Below are 23,353 nucleotides of genomic sequence, written 5' to 3' on the forward strand. Positions count from 1 at the left end.
AAGGAATTGTCCTTAGAGCAACAAGAGGATTGTGTTGAGGCACAGATCTGGGGAAGGGTACCAAAACATTTCTGCAGCATTGAAGGTCCCCAAGAACACAGTGGCCTCCATCATTCTTAAATAGAAGAATTTTGGAACCAGAATCTCTAGAATCTTCCAGAACGACAACCATCTCTGCAGAATTCCACCAATCAGACCTTTAGTGTACAGTGGCCAGAAGGAAGCCACTCCTCCGTAAAAGGCACATGATGGCCCGCTTGGAGTTTGCCAAGAGGCACCTAAAGGACTCTCAGACCATGAAACCAAGATTGATTTGGCCTAAATGCCAAGCGTCAGAAACCTGGCACCATCCCTATGGTGAAGCATATAGTGAATTTCAATTCCAATGCATGTAATTTAGTATTTAGCTGTGCCCATTGCCTTTTGGCTACAGGTACTCATTCTATATCAGGGATGGTGTCAATTCTATTACAATTACATAACTTAATTACTGAATTGAAATGGAATTGACTCCATCCCCACTCTATAGTACACCGGTTCAACCTGTGACCTCCACAGCCCTGTGGAGCCAGCTGATACTGCAGACAGTAGCCTTCACTCTCACTGGGGCTTGGTCCCAAATGGCAGCTTATTCCCTGTATAGTCCACTACTTTTGAAAAGCGCCATTTTGGGCCCTGGGTGTACCTTCGATCTGTGGGAGCTAGTGCTGTACAGTGGGGTTTATACATCTAAACCTCTACATGTGTCAGTGATTGTGGTTGGACTTGGAGACGGCCTGCGTTGAACAAACTCTCAGCAATGTCGCCCTGTCATCCCTCTGCTATGCTATTTGACATGCCCTGCAGGGGAGAGAGCATTCTGGAGAGGGGGAAAGTATGTGTATCTATTTACATATTGTAGTCCAAGTGGAAAATACTCTTATTTGGTCGGCTTGGTCCACTTATATATTTAAATAGTATCTTTCTCATGGAAAGGAAATGTCTCTGTTTTGGTCCAGTGCATCAGGGGCAGACTGGAACAAAAATTCAGTCCTGGCATTTCAGCCACACAAACCCACATCACTGTATGCACACTCTGTCTGTATGTCTGTCAGTCTGTCTGTCAGTCTGTCTGTCTGTCACTCTGTCTGTCACTCCTAAGCATAGCCGTGGGAAGGGGGGGGCGCAGAATAATTATTTTTGCCCGTGCTACAGACGGCTATATCAGTCAGCTAATACAGGGCTAGTAAAGGTCCCGTGCGTTATTTTTGTTGAAAAAATTAAAAGTCATACTTTTATTTTTAATTATTACATTTTTGGAGGAGGGTGCTGCAGCGCCCCTATTTCCCGTGGCTATGCTCCTAAGTGTTGATTGCTATTACATATAGAGCCAACATATTAAGGAACTGGCAGTACATCTGTGTCTCTCTGTTTTCTTCCTACCTCCAATGCACTCGCCTCTGAGCTGTCTCTGCTAAGCCTAGCATCCTTTCCCACAGCACTGGCACCAGAAGACCAGGGGACCACACTGCCTGTGCTGGGCCCAGCAACATCCTAGTTGTGAATGAATAAACATATGTATTAGAAGAAGAAGAAAGATCACTGAATACATGCCTAATAGGTGACCATTTGCTCATAATACCTTATAAAACCCTAACTACTTACATTGTAAATATTACTGCCTGGCTATCATACATGTCCCCCCTTTCTTAAGGGTTAATTACTATTACATAATATAGGGCCAAAATATCAATAAACTGGCAGTACGTGTCAGTGTGTGTGTGTCTCTCTGTGTTTTATCTCTATGTAAACTACACTTAACTGCTGCAGCAGGAGCTGAGCTGTCTGTGCTGTTTCAGTGCATTCGGAAAGTATTCAGACCCCTTGACTTTCCACATTTTGCTACTTACAGCCCTATTCTAAAATTGATTCAATAGTTTTTACCCTCATCAATCTACACTCAATACCCCATAATCAGAAAGCGAAAACAGAAAAACAGAAATACCTTATTTACATAAGTATTCAGACCCATTGCTATGAGTCTTGAAATTGAGCTCAGGTGCATCCTGTTTCTATTGATCATCCTTGAGATGTTTCTACAACTTTATTGGAGTCCACTTGTGGTAAATTCAATTGATTGGACATGATTTGGAAAGGCACACACCTGTCTATATAAGGTCCCACAGTTGACAGTGCACGTCAGAGCAAAAACCAAGCCATGAGTTCGAAGGAATTGTCTGTAGGGCTCCAAAACAGGATTGTGTTGAGGCACAGATCTGGGGAAGGGTACCAAAAAAATTCTGCAGCATTGAAGGTCACCAAGAAATAGAAGAAGTTTGGAACCACCAAGACTCTTCCTAGAACTGGCCACCCGGTCAAACTGAGCAATCGGGGGAGAAGGGCCTTGGTCAGGGAGGTGACCAAAAAACAGATGGTTACTCTGACAGAGCTCCAGAATTCCTCTGTGGAGATGGGAGAATCTTCCAGAACGACAACCATCTCTGCAGCATTCCACCAATCAGACCTTTATTGTAGAGTGACCAGACGGAAGCCACTCCTCTGTAAAAGGCACATGACAGCCCACTTGGAGTTTGCCAAAAGGCACGTAAAGGACTCTCAGACCATATATGATAGCTCTGATCTGATGAAACCAAGATTGAACTCTTTGGCTTGAATGCCAAGCGTCATGTCTGGAGGAAACCTGGCACCATCCCTACGGTGAAGCACGGTGGAGGCAGCATCGTGCTGTGGGTATGTTTTTCAGCGGCAGGGACTGGGAGACTAGTCAGGATCGAGGGAAAGATGAACGGAGCAAAGTACAGAGAGATCCTTGATGAAAACCTGTTCAAGAGCTCTCAGGACCTCAGACTGGGGAGAAGGTTCACCTTCCAATGACCCTAAGCATACAGCCAAGACAACACAAAAGTGGCATCGGGACAAGTCTCTGAATGTCCTTGAGTGGCCCAGCCAGAGTTCAGACTTGAACCCGATCGAACATCTCTGGAGAGAGCTAAAATAGCTGTGCAAATAAAATAAAATAAAATGTTATTTGTCACTTGTGCCAAATGCAATGCTTACTTACAAGCCTTTAACCAACAATGCAGTTCAAGAAATAGAGTTAAGAAAATATTTACTAAATAAACTAAAGTAAAAAAAATATAAAAAGTGACACAATAAAATAACAATAACGAGGCTATATACAGGGGGTACTAGTACCGAGTCATGTTGCGTGAATACAGGTTAGTCGAGGTGATTTGTATATGTAGCTAGGGGTAAAGTGACTATGCATAGATAATAAACAGCGAGTAGCAGCAGGTGTCAATGTAAATTGTCCGGATGGCCATTTGCAGCGATGTTCCCCATCCAACCTAACAGAGCTTGAGAGGATCTGCAGAGAAGAATGGGAGAAACTCACCAAATAGAGGTGTGCCAAGCTTGTAGCTTTCTATCCAAGAAGACTCAAGGCTGTAATCACTGTCAAAGGTTCTTCAACAAAGTACTGAGTAAAGGGTCTGAATACTTATGTAAATGTGAAATGTCAGCTATTTTTTTTATTTTTTTTGCTTTGTCATTATAGGGTATTGTTTGTATATTGATGAGGGGAAAAAACTATTAAATCCATTTTAGAATAAGGCCGTAATGTAACAAAATGTGGAAAAAGTCAAGGGGTCTGAATCCTGTAAGCCTAGTATCACTGGGACCAGTAGAAGAGGGGACCGCACTGCCTGTGCTGGGCCCAGCAACATCCTAGAGTAACGCTTTATTTTAATGGTCCATAATAAACCGTTAAAACTAGAAAAATATAAAAATGTTTGTAAAAAACAAAAAAAGTATTTACAAGCAAAACCAGCCATTTACAAACCGTTTGCTCACCATTTATTAATCATTACTACCACATTTGTAAATGTTAGTAAGCTAGTTATTCACACATGTATATATATCTCCTTTTACATCCTGTGTTGTGTGCTTGTTCCTTTACCAGGTACTGCAGGAATGTCTACCAATGGCATGCCCATCTTTTTGTGAGTAATTACACTGGTCACTCAAAACATTTATAAAGTATTTATAAAGTATAAATAACGGTCACTTTAGATTAGGGACTGCAAAAATACTTTACTAATGATTAGTCTGTGGTGTAGTGGAGGGTATACACACGTATACCCACCTTTTTTTGTGGGCACTGCGTATACTCACTTCTTAATCCCCACTGATGCATATCAAAGCAGTATAGTTGTAAATATATGTAGTATCAATTAATGAGGCCGATGGAAAAGATCAGAATGTTTATTATTTCTTCACATTTTAAATGCAGAAATTTCTGTTTTGACTAAGTGACTGACAGAGACTCAGAACGGGTCACACTCTCTTGATGATGCGCATTTGACTTTGAATATGATTTTGTGCCACCTCAGCTCAGCCAATCAGAAAACCGGCTGTTGTCCACTCATTAGCCAAATGCTAAATATAGATGATTTTGATAACAGAGAAATAGAGCAAATGTCCTAAAAAAAATAGGCCCATTATTTTATTTTTACAGTGCCTTCAGAAAGTATTCACACCCCTTGAGTTTTTCCACATTTTGTTGTGTTACAGTCTGAATTTAAAAGTATAAAACATGTAAAAAAAAATTGTAACAGGCCACAATACACAACACAATACCCCATAATGTCGAAGTGGAATTATGTTACATTTACATTTACATTTATGTCATTTAGCAGACGCTCTTATCCAGAGTGACTTACAAATTGGTGCATTCACCTTATGATATCCAGTGGAACAACCCCTTTACAATAGTACATCTATATATTTTTTTTTGGGGGGGGGGGTTAGAAGGATTACTTAATCCTATCCCAGGTATTCCTTAAAGAGGTGGGGTTTCAGGTGTCTCCGGAAGGTGGTGATTGACTCCACTGTCCTGGCGTCGTGAAGGAGCTTGTTCCACCATTGGGGTGCCAGAGCAGCGAACAGTTTTGACTGGGCTGAGCGGGAACTGTGCTTCCGCAGAGGTAGGGGGGCCAACAGGCCAGAGGTGGATGAACGCAGTGCCCTTGTTTGGGTGTAGGGCCTGATCAGAGCCTGAAGGTACGGAGGTGCCATTCCCCTCACAGCTCCGTAGGCAAGCACCATGGTCTTGTAGCAGATGCGAGATGTTTTTAGATTTTTTTTAAAACAAATGAATTACAAATGAAAAACTGAAGTGTCTTGAGTCAGTAAGTATTCAACCCCTTTGTTATGGCAAGCCTAAATAAGTTCAGGAGTAAACATTTGCTTAACAAGTCACATAATAAGTTGCATGGACTCACTCTGTGTGCAATAATAGTGTTTAACATGATTTTTGAATGACTACCTCATCTCTGTACCCCACACATACAATTACCTGTAAGGTCCCTCAGTTGAGCAGTGAATTTCAAACACAGATTCAATCACAAAGACCAGGGAGGTTTTCCAATGCCTTGCAAACAAGGGCACCTATTGGTAGATGGGTAAAAAAACAGACATTGAATATCCCTTTGAGCATGGTGAAGTTATTAATTATACTTTGGAGGGTGTATCAATACACCCAGTCACTACAAACACCCAGTCACTACAAAAATACAGTCGTCCTTCCTAACTCACTCACCAGTGAGGAAGGTAACCGCTCAGGGATTTCATCATGAGGTTAATGGTGACTTTGAAACAGTTACAGATTTGAATGGCTGTGATGGGAGAAAACTGAGGATGGATCAACAACATTGTAGTTACTCCACAATACTAACCTAATTGACAGAGTGAAAAGAAGGAGGTCTGTACAGAATAAAAATATTCCAAAACATGCCTCCTGTTTGCAACAAGGTACTAAAGTAATAATACAAAAAATGTTGCAAAGCAATTAACGTTTTGCCCTGAATACAGTGTTATGTGTTATGTTTGGGGGCAACACATTGCTGAGTACCACTCTCCATATTTTCAAGCATAGTGGTGGCTGCATCATGTTATGGGTATGGTTGTAACCGTTAAGGACTGGGGAGTTTTTCAGGATAAAAAAAGAAACAGAATAGAGCTAAGCACAGGCAAAATCCTAGAGGAAAACCTACTTTCCACCAGACACTGGGAGACAAATTCACCATTCAGTAGGACAATAACCTAAAACACAAGGCCAAATCTACACTGAAGACAGTGAATTTTCTTGAGTGGTTGAGTTACAGTTTTGATTTAAATGTACTTGAAAATCTATGTCGAGACCTGAAAATGGTTGTCTAGCAATGAATTTTGAAAAATAATAATTGGCTAATGTTTCACAATCCAGGTGTGGTAAAGATCTTAGAGACTTACCCAGAAAGACTCACAGCTGATCGCTGTGCAACCCTTTTTCTTAATTTCATCCATTCATTCTTTATATCTCCAGAACTCCCAATCCAGGTTTATTTCAGTAGTAAAACATTTACCACCTGTTTTGGTTGTTGTGATGATGTGGTGTACTAAGCATGTGTGGACCATTATTTGTTGTCTCCTATCTATCATGAAGACTTTATGGATGTATTTTATGAAACAGGTGCTCTGTGGTTGGATGGGACAGGCCTCTCCCTCTACAGTGTTTAGTACCAGCCTGGGCGCTTTATGCTTTATGTGTCACCCTCACGTCAGATGAAGATCAAAGAGCTCAGAGGGCGTTGCCATGGTGACGGTGGCTTGTGGTGGTTTTCGGGGCCACCTGTGTTTGTGTGAGAGCAGGTTCTCATGGACAGTGTGTAATGGCCTGCTGAATGAAATCAATCTTCTCCAGAGTCGGCTACATTAACACACCAGGTCATCTGCAGGTCCCAGGGACTCAGACAGACATTCACGTTCCCGTAGCGTGAGACAACAGGATGCTCTCTGACTCAACACCCTCTCTGTGGCCTCTATCTCTCACTCTATCCATCCATATCTCTCTCCATCTCCCTCACCAGCTCTCAATTTTTCTCTCACACATACACCCAGTAGTCTCCCCTCTTCTTCTCTCTCCCTCTTTCTCTCTCTGTCTCTCTAATGCTCCAGATTCCCACTACTTGCTCTCTTTGACCACCCAGAGCTTTGTGTAGGGAGGTGATGACTAAACGAGGCTCTGCTTGAGTGGCAGACATAAGTAGCAAGAGAGAGAGAGCGAGAGAGAGAGAGCGAGAGAGTTTGAGGGAAAAAGAGAGACAGAGCGGTAGATGAGAGAGAGAGAGAGAGAGAGGAGAAAGCGGAGATAGATCGCCATGGAGGTCGACTGGTCGCAGCGGAGGCAGGAGCGGGTGTTGGCATGTTGAGAGCTGAAACACAGAGTCAATTGTTGCAAAAGGAGAACTTTGTAGTGAGAGGCAGGCAACGCTAGTAGGCAGTCCAAGAGAAACTGTTTAACGTGGTAATCAAAAAACAGAACCAATCTGGTGTATTTTCAAAAGTATGAGAAGCAGACATTCCTTCTGGCAGTGGTTGGAAGGGACATGTCCCGCTGAGTTTCCTGATTGGATCAAAGAAGCAGTAGATACTACGTATCATTACCTTCCATCAAACTGAGGGCCTAGACTTCAATTAGACCAGGCTGCTTCTGGCCATCATGGCCCTGAACTGAACAGTCAGATGGAACTGATACATGCGTGCGTGCGTGTGCGCACGCATTTAATAAAATACATAAATTGCGCTATGGAAGGCTGCAGAATGAATGGAAAACAGGCCACAGAGAGAAAATGAAAATCACTGACAGAGAGAGAGAGACAAAGAGAGAGCGAGAAGGTGAGAAAGGGTGAGAGAGATTGCCATAATGGGAGTTACTCAACCATTAACATGCTGTAAATGTTGTTCCAGTAATATCACTCTGATTATAATAGAATGTGAACAACGGATTTGATATGAAAGCCATTTAACTTGAAGCTAAATGTAAATAAGCTCCATAAAGTGGACCAACGGTTCATGCAGAAAATACTGTAGTTGCAGCTGCCCTTAAAAAATATATTTTGATATATTAATGTTCAGATGACCTTCTGAACCAGATCTTTTAAAATATCCACCGTTTACATGAATGTCAGTTGAAGCATTTGGAGAAACATAGTATTAATTGCTTCCAGCATACGTCGCTTGTTTAAAATGTGACTGCATCATCTATTTAAGGGACTAGTCTAGTTCAGCATCTCATTAAAACCCAATACTCTACCTGTGCTTGTCTCAGACCTGGGTTCAAATACTATTTGAAATCTTTCAAATACATTCAGCTTTTGCTTCAGCCTGTCTGGAGTGCCCGTTGGGCAGGTTTTGGCACTATTCTATTGGTTTCATTGTGCCAGGCAAACTCAATCAGGCACAGCTTAAGTATTTTAATTTATTTCAAATAGTATTTGAACCCAGGTCTGGCTGGTGTTAATGAAAAAGGAACTCTGTGCCTGAGTAGTCTAAAGGAAATGAGGCAGACAGCAAACACTCCTCACAGGCTCAATCAACCCAGCAATTAATCACAGGTTGAATTAGTGGCCAGGCCCGATACAATGATGTAATACGTCTGAAGTTGGACCTGATGTTAAGATACATAAACATCCTGATGATAGCTTCTCCTTCATGTGAAATGCAGCATCACATTCCCATCCCAGGCCAGGGCAACAGGAGGAGAATGAGAGTAAGCCTGCATGGCCCTCTTAAATGCTATTTAATCACTGCGAGCGAGGCCGGGCGAGCCTCAGCAGCAGCCCTGCCATGCAGCACTTACTGACTTACGAACTCTATACCTTTCTTTCTCTCTTTATCTCATCTTAATAATTGAGAGGAAGGCGTGTGATTAATGTGTTTAATAACTGGAGGAAATCAGAGCACTTAGGCAGCCCATCAATCTCACCGTACAGGTGTGGAAAAAGACCAGAGCTTTCCAAATCCTTGAGATCTGGCAAGTGCTTTTTGGAGAGCTTTACCCAGATACGTAGAGACAAATTGTGAGGAAGGGAGGGAGCGAGGTAGGTAGGGAGGGATGGAGGGAGCAGTAGATAGAGAGAGAGGGAGAGAGAGGGAGAAAGAGAGAGAGAGGTGGTTATCTAGGAGCAAAGAGGTTGCTTGAGTTCCTCAGGGCCACGAGAGGGTAGTAGACATGGAGAGAGACCAGTTATACACGGTGGAGTTGAGAGCTCCAGAGAGACACACAGCTTACAGAGGGATGGAGATAAAAAAGGAGGACAGAGGGATGGAGATAAAAAAGGAGGACAGAGGGATGGAGATTAAAAAAGGAGGACAGAGGTATGGAGATAAAAAAGAAGGACAGAGGGATGGAGATATAAAAGGAGGACAGAGGGATGGAGATAAAAAAGGAGGACAGAGGGATGGAGATAAAAAAGGAGGATAGAGGGATGGAGATAAAAAAGGAGTACAGAGGGATGGAGATAAAAAAGGAGGACAGAGGGATGGAGATAAAAAAGGAGGATAGAGGGATGGAGATAAAAAAGGAGTACAGAGGGATGGAGATAAAAAAGGAGGACAGAGGGATGGAGATAAAAAAAGGAGGACAGAGGGATGGAGATAAAAAAAAGGAGTCTTCCTTTTCTGAAAATGTTGGTTCCAAACCATCCAGTTTTGAAGAAGCTAAAATGACCTTGCAGAATGCTATAAAAAATGACTGGAAAACAAACTGAGATAGACAGAGGGATCAGAAGGGCTAGAGAAACTGAAGTAAGGCAGGTTAAGTGTGTGTTTGTCAGCTTGGTTAGTGTGAATACAGCAACACACAGTGTAGGCTTTGATGAGCTGTATTGTCAGCATGTTGTTCACACAAAGACCAGTAACCCAGCAGGTCATTACAGCTATACCCCCAGGGCATACTAAAGAGGAGACTCACACATTTCACCTCTTTCTCTCACTCAACAGCGAAACCCCTACACCACACAGGCTCTATCTCTATCTGTCTAGCTCTCGCTGTCAATCTCTTTCTCTCTCTGCTCTCTCTCTGTCTATCAATTCAAGTTGCTTTATTCTCTCTCAGTATCTCTATCTCTCTCTCTCTCTCTCTCTCTCTGTGTATGTCTCTCTGTGTGTCTCTCTCTGTGTATGTCTCTCTCTGTGTCTCTCTCTCACTGTGTGTGTCTCTCTCTCCCTCTGTATTTCTCTCTCTCTGTATGTCTCTCTCTCTATCCGTATGTCTCGCTCTGTGTCTCTCTCTGTTTCTCTCTCTGTTTCTCTCTTTCTGTGTGTGTGTGTGTCTCTCTCTCTGTGTCTCTCTCTGTGTGTGTCTCTCAATTCAATTCAATTTGCTTTATTGGCATGATGTAACAATGTACATATTGCCAAAGCTTACTTTGGATATTTACAATATAAAAATAATAAGAATCAAAATTGTCAACGGGACAACAGTTACAACAATAACCAAGGGTCAAAATAACCATACATTGAACAATAACAATAATCATACAGTAGTAGGTTTTTCTAAGGTTTTGATCAGTAACCATGGTCAAATAGATAGCCACAGTGTACTGCACTTTGCACTGCACTTTGCTTTGTGCTTGTGCTTGTGTTTCCCAATAAGCAATGTAGCTTTGTTTTGACTGTGTTGTAATTTGGCTTATTGTGATTGATTGGATGTTCTGGTCCTGAGGCTTCAGTGTGTTAGTAGAACAGGTTTGTGAACTCAGCCCCAGGACCAGCTGGATGAGGGGACTCTTTTCTTTGCTCAGCTTTTGGCATTGCAGGGCTTGGTAGTGATATGAGAGGGGGTATTTCCAAAACTTAATTGCTCTTTTTTGAGTTTTTATTATTAGTGGATATTGGCCTAATTCTGCCCTGCATGCATTGTTTATAGTTTACCTCTGGACATGTAGGAGAATCGTACAGAACTCTGCATGCAGGGTTTCAATGGGGTGTTTGTCCCATTTGATGAAATCTTGTTTTACAAGTGGACCCCACACCTCGCTGCCATATTCTTATTAATTCCTTTACACTTGTGTGTAAAAGGTAGTTGTTGTGAAATTGTTAGATTACTTGTTAGATATTACTGCATGGTCGGAACTAGAAGCACAAGCATTTCGCTACACTCGCATTAACATCTGCTAACCATGTGTATGTGACCAATAACATTTGATTTGATTTGATTTCAAATGCAATTTGTTCAATGACACATTCAATTAGTTTTAGCCAAATTTTAATTGAAATACCTATTTGAATTTGTTTTTTAATGGCGTAGAATGCCCTGTGTGCTTTCTCTCTCAGTTCATTCACTGCCTCAATAAGGTGTCCAGTTTAGCTTATTTTTAAACCTAAGTAGTTGTAGTGTGTGCAGTACTCTATATATTTAAGCCTAAGTGGTTGTAGTGTGTGCAGTACTCTATATATTTAAACCTAAGTAGTTGTAGTGTGTGCAGTACTCTATATATTTAAACCTAAGTAGTTGTAGTGTGTGCAGTACTCTATATATTTAAACCTAAGTAGTTGTAGTGTGTGCAGTACTCTATATATTTAAGCCTAAGTAGTTGTAGTGTGTGCAGTAGTCTATATATTTAAACCTTCTGTAGTTGTAGTGTGTGCAGTACTCTATATATTTTGTACCAATTGAGAACTTTGTTATAATTCCCCTGATCCTCATTGGATCTCTCTCTGTGTGTCTCTCTATCTCTCTGCGTGTGTGTCTCTCTATCTCTCTGTGTCTCTCTCGCGCTGTCTCTGTGTCTCTCTCTCTCTCTCTCTCTCTCTCTCTCTCTCTCTCTTTCTCTCTCTCTCTCTCTCTCTCTCTCCTCAATGAGAGGAGTTCTAGGCTGTGCTGTGGGTGGGTTCCCCCTCTCTCCACTGTCCTCTGAAGTGTAGTAAAGCCTCTGGAATGCTTTCCTCTTATACCCCTTCACTTTGGTTGTAAATTACCTGCATCCCTGTTTGGATAGCCGTTAAATGCCACATTGTCCAGTCACATTTCTCCCCCTGTTTTTTTCCTTCCAATCATAGAAAGAAACAGCAGAAAGAGAAAGAATAATCAAATTTACCACCACCTGTTTGTGTGCATGTCACATGCATATCAGAAACAACATACCTATGTTTAGATTATAAATAGTGAACATTTAAAAAGGTTTTGGTACACTGTGAACTTATGTTCTGCAATTACACAGGCAGGGGGACATGGAGCGGTGCAGGAAGAGGAGAGAGAGATGGTTAGAGGAAGGAAGGAACACCTGCTTGCAATTTTGGAAACAGCTAAAACTCCAGTTCTTGGGTTTGGCTGGCACAGCTACTCCGCATCATTTTTCAGATAAATCCAATATGAAGCCGATATAAACGCCAGCCCCTCTGGAGTGGGCCACGTGTGGACATTTTTGTAACATTGCCAGAGGACCATGGAGAGACCAAGGCTACTTTAAAGGGGAAATGTGAATAATTACTTTTCAATCTCCCCTCTTAGAGGTTCAGCTGACCCATGTGTGGCTGAATTGGTGCGTGTGTGGGGTGGGGGTCGACTGCTTCAGGGTAGGGGACTTCACAGTTCCAGGAAGGAAAGATGTGGACAGTTATGGGACAAGAGACATGCAATGTATGTGAAAATCTCAGTCAGTCATCTATTCATCCATTTATTTATCCACATTCATTTAAATTGGAGAGGCCTGTGTAGTTTTACAGTAAAACAACAAATTCAATTTACCATCACCTCTACCTACAAAAAACCTGAACCGAAACCTTATCCTTATAAGTTATCAACAGACCACAAAGGAAACTGCATACCTCCGTACTTTCAGAGTATTATTGTCTCATTTTCGTCATTTTAGTCTGTGAATATTGTACATTTCTTTGGGATCAGTTTTGATTTTCCTAACAATTTTTCCCAGCCACACGTTTTGCAATTGCTTATTTGTACTGTCTATAGTCAGTGCCTGCTTTGAGATTGATGCAAACCAACCAACCACAAAGACGACCCATCCTCGCTCTGTAAACAATGACATTGTCTAGAACTATGTCATTATCAGTACTATTAATCATGTGTAAGCCTTGTCCTAGCCAGTTTCTGTACCGTGAAGCATCTTAATGGACCCTCAGATCCTCAAAAAGTTCTATAGCTGCACCATTGAGAGCATCTTGACTGGCTGCATCACCGCATCGTATGGCAACTGCTTGGCATCCAACCGCAAGGCGCTACAGAGAGTAGTGTGTATGGCGCAGTACATCACTGGGTCAAGCTCCCTGCCATCCAGGACCTCCATACCAGGCGGTGTCAGAGGAAGGCCCTAAAGATTGTCAAAGACTCCAGCCACCCAAGTCACAGACTGTTCTCTCTGCTACCGTACGGCAAGTGGTACCGATGCACCAAGTCTGGAACAAACAGGACCCTGAACAGTTTCTACCCCCAATCCATAAGACTACTAAATAGTTAACCAAATAGTTACCCGGACTATCTGCTCTTTGCACTAACTCTTTTGACTCATCACACACTTGTGTTTATTATCTATCCTATTGCCTAGTCACTTTACCCCTACCCATATGTACATGTCTACCTCAATTACCTCGTACTCCTGCACATCGACTCAGTACTGGTACCCCGTGTGTATAGTTATCGTTACTCATTGTGTATTTATTCCTTGTGTTATAATTTTGTCTATATTTTTCTCTTTCCATTGTAAGAAAGGGCTGTAAATAGGCTTGATTGAAACATGACTGAATACAAACAGTGTAGCAAACAGTGTAGTAGCAAACAGTGTAGTATGATGCGGTAGTGAGGTCTGCACAACGCATCACCGGGGGCAAACTACCTGCCCTCCAGGACACCTACACCACCCGATGTGACAGGAAGGCCAAAAAGATCATCAAGGACAACAACCACGCGAGCCACTGCCTGTTCACCCCGCTATCATCCAGAAGGTGAGGTCAGCACAGGTGCATCAAAGCGGGGACTGAGAGACTGAAAAACAGCTTCTATCTCAAGGCCATCAGACTGTTAAACAGTCATCACTAGCATTGAGTGGCTGCTGCCAACATACTGACTCATCTCTAGCCACTTTAATAATTAAAAATTGGATGTAATAAATGTATCACTAGCCACATTATATAATGTTAACATACCCTACATTACTCATCTCATATGTATATACTGTACTCTATACCATCTACTGCATCTTGCCTATGCCGTTCGGCCATCGCTCATCCATATGTTTATATGTACATATTCTTATTCATTCCTTTACACTTGTGTGTATAAGGAAAGTTGTTGTGAAATTGTTAGATTACTTGTTAGATATTACTGCATGGTCGGAACTAGAAGCACAAGCATTTCGCTACACTCGCATTAACATCTGCTAACCATGTGTATGTGACAAATAAAATTTTATTTGATTTGATTTACATAAGCATGTCACAGTTAGTCTACAGCTGTTGTTTACGAAGCATGTGACAAATACAATTGGATTGATTTGATGTACAAGTACACCCCCTGGACCCCCTCAAAGTCCTGTTCGCTCCTCACCTGCTCTTAGGACCTCTCTGTGAGGATGCTCTAACCCTCTGCGGCCCCGCCTCTTTCTCCCAGGGTCACACCTCATTGGATCACAAACATCCTGCCCCCTGCCCCTACAACACAAACACCCCTCCCCTTCACCTCCCCCCCCTCCCTCTCCTAGCTCAGCCTGTAACTCTATCCTACCTGCAGCAGATCTCTTACATGCATTCATCAACGTCAGCCATTAAGACATGTTCTTTGGGAGAGAAAAACAAAACATTAGATTAGATTAAAGAGAGAGAGAGAGAGAGAGAGAGAGAGAGAGAGAGAGAGAGAGAGAGAGAGAGAGGAGGCTGTTCTGTTACTGGTCTGGTGAATGGAGGAGGGAAGGAGGCCCATATCCCCTACTGAGACCCCTGAAGAGGTTAAAATCATTTAGGATTCCGCACAGTGGAGAAATTGAACTGGACGTGGAATCTGTTTCAAATGCAGGTCAAATGAAATAAACAGTAACTGCCCCCGCTTGGACTGTTCCTCTTCATTCTACAATAGGGGTGAAGGGCCTACTGTCTCCCATAGAGTGAAAAACACTCAGGAAGGTCTCCCGTGTGTGCTTTCAAATTGGAGATTCGTTTGGGTGGCTGACTGGTGGTTTGGGTTGGGTTTGGTGAGACTAGACACAAGAAGAAGGAAGAGTTGTACCACAACTAAGACGCCACCAGCACCAACTTATTCTGCCTCCATTTCCAGAATCATGCTATGGATCATTCCGGAATCATCACCATGGATGAGCAGCGGGCAGGAGATCACATGCATGCCGGTTGGCTGAGCCATCTGATAATGGCCATAGAGAAGTGCCAATCAGCCTGAGGAGATAGTGTGGGAGAAAATGCAGAGGACATGTAGGTCCAGCAGGATATGTCTGTCAGGATATGTCTCAGGGTTCTGAATCAACAAAGAGAGGAAGAAAGTCTATAGTCAGTGGGAGGGGTAGATCCAGGTTAATCCCATCAGAATAAATCTTCTTCAGGATCGTTGGAGCTAACATAGGCTAATGCGATTAGCATGAGGTTGTAAGTAACTAGAACATTTCCCAGGACATAGACATATCTGATATTGGCAGAAAGCTTAAATTCTTGTTAATCTAACTGCACTGTCCAATTTACAGTAGCTATTACAGTGAAATAATACCATGCTATTGTTTGAGGAGAGTGCACAGTTAACTTGAAAAGTTATTAATAAACCAATTAGGCACATTTGGGCAATCTTGACACAAAATTTTTAACAGAAATGCAATGGTTCATTGGATCAGTCTACAACTTTGCACATACACTGCTGCCATGTAGTGGCCAAAATCTTAATTGTGCTTGGGCTGGAATAATACATTATGGCCTTTCTCTTGCATTTCAAAGATGATGGTACAAAAAAATACAAAAGAAAGGTTGTTTTTTTTCTTTGTATTTTCTTTTACCAGATCTAATGTGTTATATTCTCCTACATTCATTTCACATTTCCACAAACGACAAAGTATTTCCTTTCAAATGGTATCAAGAATATGTATATCCTTGCTTCAAGTCCTGAGCTACAGGCAGTTAGATTTGGGTTTGTCATTTTAGGCGAAAATTGAAAAAAAGGGGCGGATCCATTAAATGCAAGACACATACTTTATTACCAATGGGATAATTGCGGTGGAACATGAATTATAACAGAGTAGGTTTGATGATTCAGCTTATAGCCTTTTCCTTTGTAATTATATTTTTGGGGTATAATCAGCAGTGCTCAAAGTAAAAAGATACAGCCAGGGCCTAGATCAGTAGTGGGAGAATTGAACCTTCCAGATCGGGTGGATCACTCAGTAATTCAGTGTTGCGTGGAGAGTTTGTGTGTGTTTGTGAATGAATATAGGAGTTCCATTGAGGATCAAAGACCAAGTCTGAGTCCCAAATAGCACCTTACTCCCTATATAGTGCACTACTTTCAACCAGATCCGTATGGTTCCTGGTCAAAAGTAGTGCATTCTATAGTGAATAGGGAGCCACCTAGGACAAAAAGCCCAAGTATGAGCAACAAGTCTCCTCGTTTCCTCTGTTCATACCAGAGATGCCTGTGTTTGATCTTTGAAGTGAAGCTCATTATGAATGGGCAGTGTGCGTTTCTAAGCAAAGAGACCCTTCTGGAGTGGCTCTGTCACTTTCATCTCATCCCTTGTACCTCCCCATCCCATGTTATAACCAACACACAGCAGACACCTTGCCTGCTCTCTGCACAGAATGAGTCACAGAGCAGAGAATGAATCTGATGCGAGAAAACAGAGCAGGAATGTCTGAGAGGAACGCATCACAGCAACAATACAAGACAGACCGACCTGAGATCAAACCTATCAATAGTACAAGCTAGAACACTCAAAAAGACAGGTTCCCAAAAAAACATATACAGTGCCTTCAGAAAGTGTTCATACCCCTTGACTTTTTGTGGCCCACACACAATATCCCCATAATGTCAAAGTGGAATAATGTTTAAAAACAAACCAAAAAGAGTTCATTAAAAATGAAAAGCTGAAAAACAAAGTCAATAAGTATTCAAACCCTTCGTTAGCCTAAATACTGTAAGTTCAGGAGTAAAAATGTGCTTAACAAGTAAAATAATGGACTCACTCTGTGTGCAATAATAGTGTTTAACATGATTTTTGACTGACTACCTCAACTCTGTACCGCACATATACAATTATCTGTAAGGTCCTTTAGTTGAGCAGTGAATTTCAAACACAGATTCAACCACAAAGACCAGGGAGATGTTCATTGAATATCCCATTGAGCATGGTTAAGTTATTCATTTATTAATTACACTTTGTATGGTGTATCAATACAGCCAGTCACTACAAAGATACAGGTGTCCTTCCTAACTCCGTTGCCAGAGAGGAGATTAATGAGGCCAGTTACAGATGGCTATGATGGGAGAACACTGAGGATGGATCACCACTGTAGTTACAGTGAGGGAAAAAAGTATTTGATCCCCTGCTAATGTTGTACGTTTGCCCACTGACAAAGAAATGATCAGTCTATAATTTTAATGGTAGGTTTATTTTAATTGCATTTTAATGAGGGAAATAAGTATTTGACCCCTCTGCAAAACATGACTTAGTACTTGGTGGCAAAACCCTTGTTGGCAATCACAGAGGTCAGACGTTTCTTGTAGTTGGCCACCAGGTTTGCACACATCTCAGGAGGGATTTTGTCCCACTCCTCTTTGCAGATCTTCTCCAAGTCATTAAGGTTTCGAGGCTGACGTATGGCAACTCGAACCTTCAGCTCCCTCCACAGATTTTCTATGGGATTAAGGTCTGGAGACTGGCTAGGCCACTCCAGGACCTTAATGTGCTTCTTCTTGAGCCACTCCTTTGTTGCCTTGGCTGTGTGTTTTGGGTCATTGTCATGCTGGAATACCCATCCACGACCCATTTTCAATGCCCTGGCTGAGGGAAGGAGGTTCTCACCCAAGATTTGACGGTACATGGCCCCGTCCATTGTCCCTTTGATGCGGTGAAGTTGTCCTGTCCGCTTAGCAGAAAAACACCCCCAAAGCATAATGTTTCCACCTCCATGTTTGACGGTGGGGATGGTGTTCTTGGGGTCATAGGCAGCATTCCTCCTCCTCCAAACACGGCGAGTTGAGTTGATGCCAAAGAGCTCCATTTTGGTCTCATCTGACCACAACACTTTCACCCAGTTGTCCTCTGAATCATTCAGATGTTCATTGGCAAACTTCAGACGGGCATGTATATGTGCTTTCTTGAGCAGGGGGACCTTGCGGGCGCTGCAGGATTTCAGTCCTTCACGGTGTAGTGTGTTACCAATTGTTTTCTTGGTGACTATGGTCCCAGCTGCCTTGAGATCATTGACAAGATCCTCCCGTGAAGTTCTGGGCTGATTCCTCACCGTTCTCATGATCACTGCAACTCCACGAGGTGAGATCTTGCATGGAGCCCCAGGCCGAGGGAGATTGACAGTTCTTTTGTGTTTCTTCCATTTGCGAATAATCGCACCAACTGTTGTCACCTTCTCAACAAGCTGCTTGGCGATGGTCTTGTAGCCCATTCCAGCCTTGTGTAGGTCTACAATCTTGTCCCTGACATCCTTGGAGAGCTCTTTGGTCTTGGCCATGGTGGAGAGTTTGGAATCTGATTGATTGCTTCTGTGGACAGGTGTCTTTTATACAGGTAACAAACTGAGATTAGGAGCACTCCCATTAAGAGTGTGCTCCTAATCTCAGCACGTTCCCTGTATAAAAGACACCTGGGAGCCAGAAATCTTTCTGATTGAGAGGGGGTAAAATACTTATTTCCCTCATTAAAATGCAAATCCATTTATAAAATTTTTGACATGTGTTTTTCTGGATTTCTTTGTTGTTATTCTGTCTCTCACTGTTCAAATATACCTACCATTAAAACTATAGACTGATCATTTCTTTGTTAGTGGGCAAACGTACAAAATCAGCAGGGGATCAAATACTTTTTTCCCTCACTGTACTCCACAATACTAACCTAATTGACAGAGTGAAAAGAAGCCTGTATAGAATAAAACATTTCCAAAACATGCATCCTGTTCGCAACAAGGCACTAAAATAAAACTGTCCCGAATACAAAGTGTTACATTTGGGGCAAATCCAATTACTGAGTACCATTCTTCATATGTTCAAGCATAGTGGTGGCTGCATCATGTTTACATTTAAGTCATTTAGCAGAAACTTATCCAGAGCGACTTACAGTAGTGAGTGCATACATCTCATAGATTTTTTTCCATACCGGTCCCCCGTGAGAATCAAACCCACAACCCTGTCGTTGCAAACACCATGCTCTACCAACTGAGCCACACGGGATGCTTGTAATTGTTAAGGATGGGGAGTTTTTCAAGATAAAAAAATTAATGGAATGGAGCTAAGCACAGGCAAAATTCTAGAGGAAAACCTGGCTCAGACACTGGGAGATGAATTCACCTTTCAGATGGACAATAACCTAAAACACAAGGCAGGCCAACACTGGAGTTGCTTACCAAGGAGACAGTGAATGTTCCTGAGTGGCCAAATTACAGTTTTGACTTAAATCTACTTGGAAATCTATCGCAAGACCTGCAAATGGTTGTCTAGCAAAGATCAACAACAACTTTGAGAGAACTTGAATACTTCTTTAAAGAATACTGGGCAAGTGTTGCACAATCCAGGTGTGGAATTTCTGTATTTCATTTTCAATACATTTGCTAAAATTTCTAAAAACATGTTTCCACTTTGTCATTTTGGGATATTGTGTGTAGATGGATGAGATAACAAAATATTGAATCCGTTTTGAATTCAGGCTGTAACACAAAAAATGTTGGAATAACTCAAGCAGTATGAATACTTTCTGATGGCACTGTACATCAACATGACCTTCAACAACTTCTGCATTTTTGCATCGCAATACCCTTCCACAGGTGCACTATGTGAGGCATGGTACAGCAGTGTTGTTTAGCCATGGAAATCCCCTGGCTGTTCCACTGCTGTGAACATGGTGAGAGTCCAGACAGAGCATGCATTCCAAATAGCACCCTAATCCCTATATAGTGCACTACTTTTGACCAGGGCCCTGGTAAAACATAGTGCTCTATAAAGGGAATAGGGTCCCATTACTGACACATCCAGAGTCTGACCCCAGTGAAGCGTCCCAGTCTAGGGGTACGTGGCTCACACAGCTGTGGACTGTTTGGCGGGACGTGGTGTACAGGGGGGTGGTTCAGGGGGCCACTCACGCACCCCTATAGGAATGAAGCGGATTATGACACCCCCATCAAACCTCTGTCTTTATCCCAAAACGCTCTTTGCCCTCCTCCCCTAAACAGCTTAGGAGAGTAGCGACTGATCTGATCCATGTTTGGTGCCGTCCATCCAGTTTTTCTCCACTGTCTCTGGTTGCACAGCACAGGTAACAGTTATAAACACAGGTAACAGACCTGTTATATAGATGCATTTTGAATGAGGACAATGAGTAAGAGGCTGATATAATTGAAAGCATACTTCTGCCCTCCCGCTCCCTTTACTTAAAGTAACTTTCCTAGAGCTGTCTGGAGGTGTCACGTCCTGACCATAGTAAGAGGTTATTTTCTATAGTAGAGTAGGTCAGGGCATGACAGGTGGTGTTTTGTGTTTTTCTATGTTTTCTATTTCAATGTTTAAGTTCTAGATTTTCGATTTCTATGTTGTGGGTTGATCTCCAATTGGAGGCAGCTGGTCCTCGTTATCTCTGATTGGCGATCATATTTATGTAGGGTTTTTTCTTCCTGTTTTTGTGGGTTATTATCTTTTGAGTAGTGTTTGTTTCTCTCTGCGTCACGGTTTGTTGTTTTTGTAAATTCAGTTATTTTGTGTATTGCAAAAGTTTCACGGATTTAATTAAATGTAGAACTACAACCACGCTGCACTTTGGTCCGATCCTTTTCAAAGACAGGAGGGGTGGCGGGCGGCAGCCATCAGTTTCAGATGATTACATTGAACATTTTAGTCATTTAGCACAATGATGATTTTAACATGAAAATATTGGTGGGGCAAACTTAATCAGCAAAGCTCATATGCATCAAAATCAGTAGACTACACTGGCTACACATTAATTGCACTAATAACCAATCCCAGAAATTATTTTGAGCCATACACACAAACCTTATATCATTTGGGTTATGATCAGTTTATGGTTACTTCCCATAACTTTAGCTGTTATTGCACAGAAGACCAGGGGTAGTCTAGCATAATTTTATAGAGAAAACTAGCTAGGAATCGGTCTGCAATATTGTGACATTCCGTGTGTCGGCCAGCCTGTTACCAATGGGCCCAGTTAACAATATGCTACATTTATAATGTTATTCCTTTGCTTCATTTATTGCACAGTTACAGTTCCATCAAAGGTATTTATAACTAACCCTTCTTCTATGTGTGGTTCCTTGGATATTACAGTCTGCCGTCAAAAATAAGACATGTTGCCTATAGAATATTATAGCTAGCCTACCTCAAAATAGATGCTAGCCACTGCTCCATGATCCACCACTCGACTTGAATCTTCGTTTACAGCTTGCTTTATTTTAATGGTTGGCCATATTTTAAAGTTTAGGTGGCTAATGAGCACCAATACGTTTTATCGCTACATTTCCTTCATAATTCTAAGTTTGACAATTATTTGCTCAGAGATAGCTAAGCTAGCCACCTAGTTTGAAGATGTGGTAATAGCGTGTGGTAAACAACTAGCTAGCTATGAAGTTGACACATCAGTTCAATCATAGCATAAGACGTTGGTTTATCTGTGGCCAATGACAATGTGCCTTCTTGGGCAGGCTCTTCTACTGTAAATCAATGGAGCACTGAATAGGGGCTTTTGCTGGCTAGCTCTCCAAGCAGGTGCTGCGGTGACGTAGTGTCCCCATGGGTGACAGCACCCTGAGCCAATCACATGCAACCAGAGAAGATCAACAACGCCTACGCTCTGTACTTTCTCTGTCTGCCCCTCCATCACAGAAAGCAGTGAGGCTAAAACAGCTGCATTTTGGAGCTGCCTTACTAAACGAAAATGTAACAAAACAACAATACAATGGGAAAGCGACCACATATGCTTTATTTGATCAAGCAGTTACATTTCTTTTAACAATTTCGCTAACTGATGTGCTGTATTGTTGTGACATGAAATAACATAATTGCCCCACCTGCCCCACATGACGCATCAACACTGATTTAGCCGATGCTCTTTTGATGCTCAGATACTGTAAGGGGTGTGTACTGGCGGCAGAGAAGTCAGACGCAGGAGAACAAAAACTGTGGTTCCAACGGCTCAGTTTAATTTAAAAAAAACACCGGATTACAGAACAATAATGAATGGGTACATAACCCGACGCATACCAGAACATAACGTGCACAAGCACTTACAACAAACAATACTGTGGTGGTGATCTGCGTTCTCCTTTTGGCGCATCACCGCCTGCTGAAGGTGAACACGGACAGCCTCCCATGTCTCCTCCGCTCACCTGAACCAGTCGTCCACCGCAGCAACCTCGGTCTGACTCTGATGCCAAGGCGCCAGAACCGGCTGGTACCCCAGTACGCACTGGAAGGGAGAGAGGTTAGTGGAGGAGGGGCAAAACGAGTTCTGTGCCATCTCAGCCCAGGACCCGAACGCCGCCCACTCCCCCAGTCGGTCCTGGCAATAGGACCGCAGAAAGCTGCCCAAATCCTGGTTTACTCTCTCCACCTGCCCATTACTCTCGGGGTGAAACCCTAAAGTAAGGCTGATCGAGACCCCCAGACGTTCCATGAGCACATTCCAGACCCTAGACGTGAACTGGGGACCTCAATCAGACACTATATCCTCAGGCACCCCACAGTGCCGGAAGACATGCGTAAACAAGGCCTCCACAGTTTGTAGGGCCGTAGGGAGACCGGCCAGAGGAAGGAGACGACAGGATTTAGAGAAACGATCCACAACGACCAGGATCGCGGTGTTACCCTGTGAGAGTGGAAGATCAGTCAGAAAATCCCCCGACAGGTGCGACCAAGGCCATTGTGGAACGGGTAAGGGGTGTAGCTTACCTCTGGGCAGGTGCCTAGGAGCCTTACACTGGGCGCACACCGAGCAGGAAGAAACATAAACCCGCACGTCTTTAGCCAAGATAGGCCACCAGTACCTCCCGCTCAAACAGCGCACTGTCCGACCGATCCCAGGATGACCAGAGGAGGGTGACGTGTGGGCCCAATAGATCAACCGGTCACGAACAGCAGACAGGACGTACAGACACCCAGCGGGACACTGGACAGGAGTGGGCTCTGCACATAACACCTGCTCAATGTCCGTGTCCAGCTCCCACACTACCGGTGCCACCAGGCAGGAGGCGGGGAGTATGGGAGTGGGATCCATGGGCCGCTCCTCTGTGTCATACAGCTGAGACAATACATTTGCCTTCACGTTCTGGGAGCCTGGTCTGTAGGAAAGGG

The sequence above is a fragment of the Salmo salar genome, chromosome ssa02 (assembly GCF_905237065.1).
Source record: "Salmo salar chromosome ssa02, Ssal_v3.1, whole genome shotgun sequence".
NCBI classification, from domain to species: domain Eukaryota; kingdom Metazoa; phylum Chordata; class Actinopteri; order Salmoniformes; family Salmonidae; genus Salmo; species Salmo salar.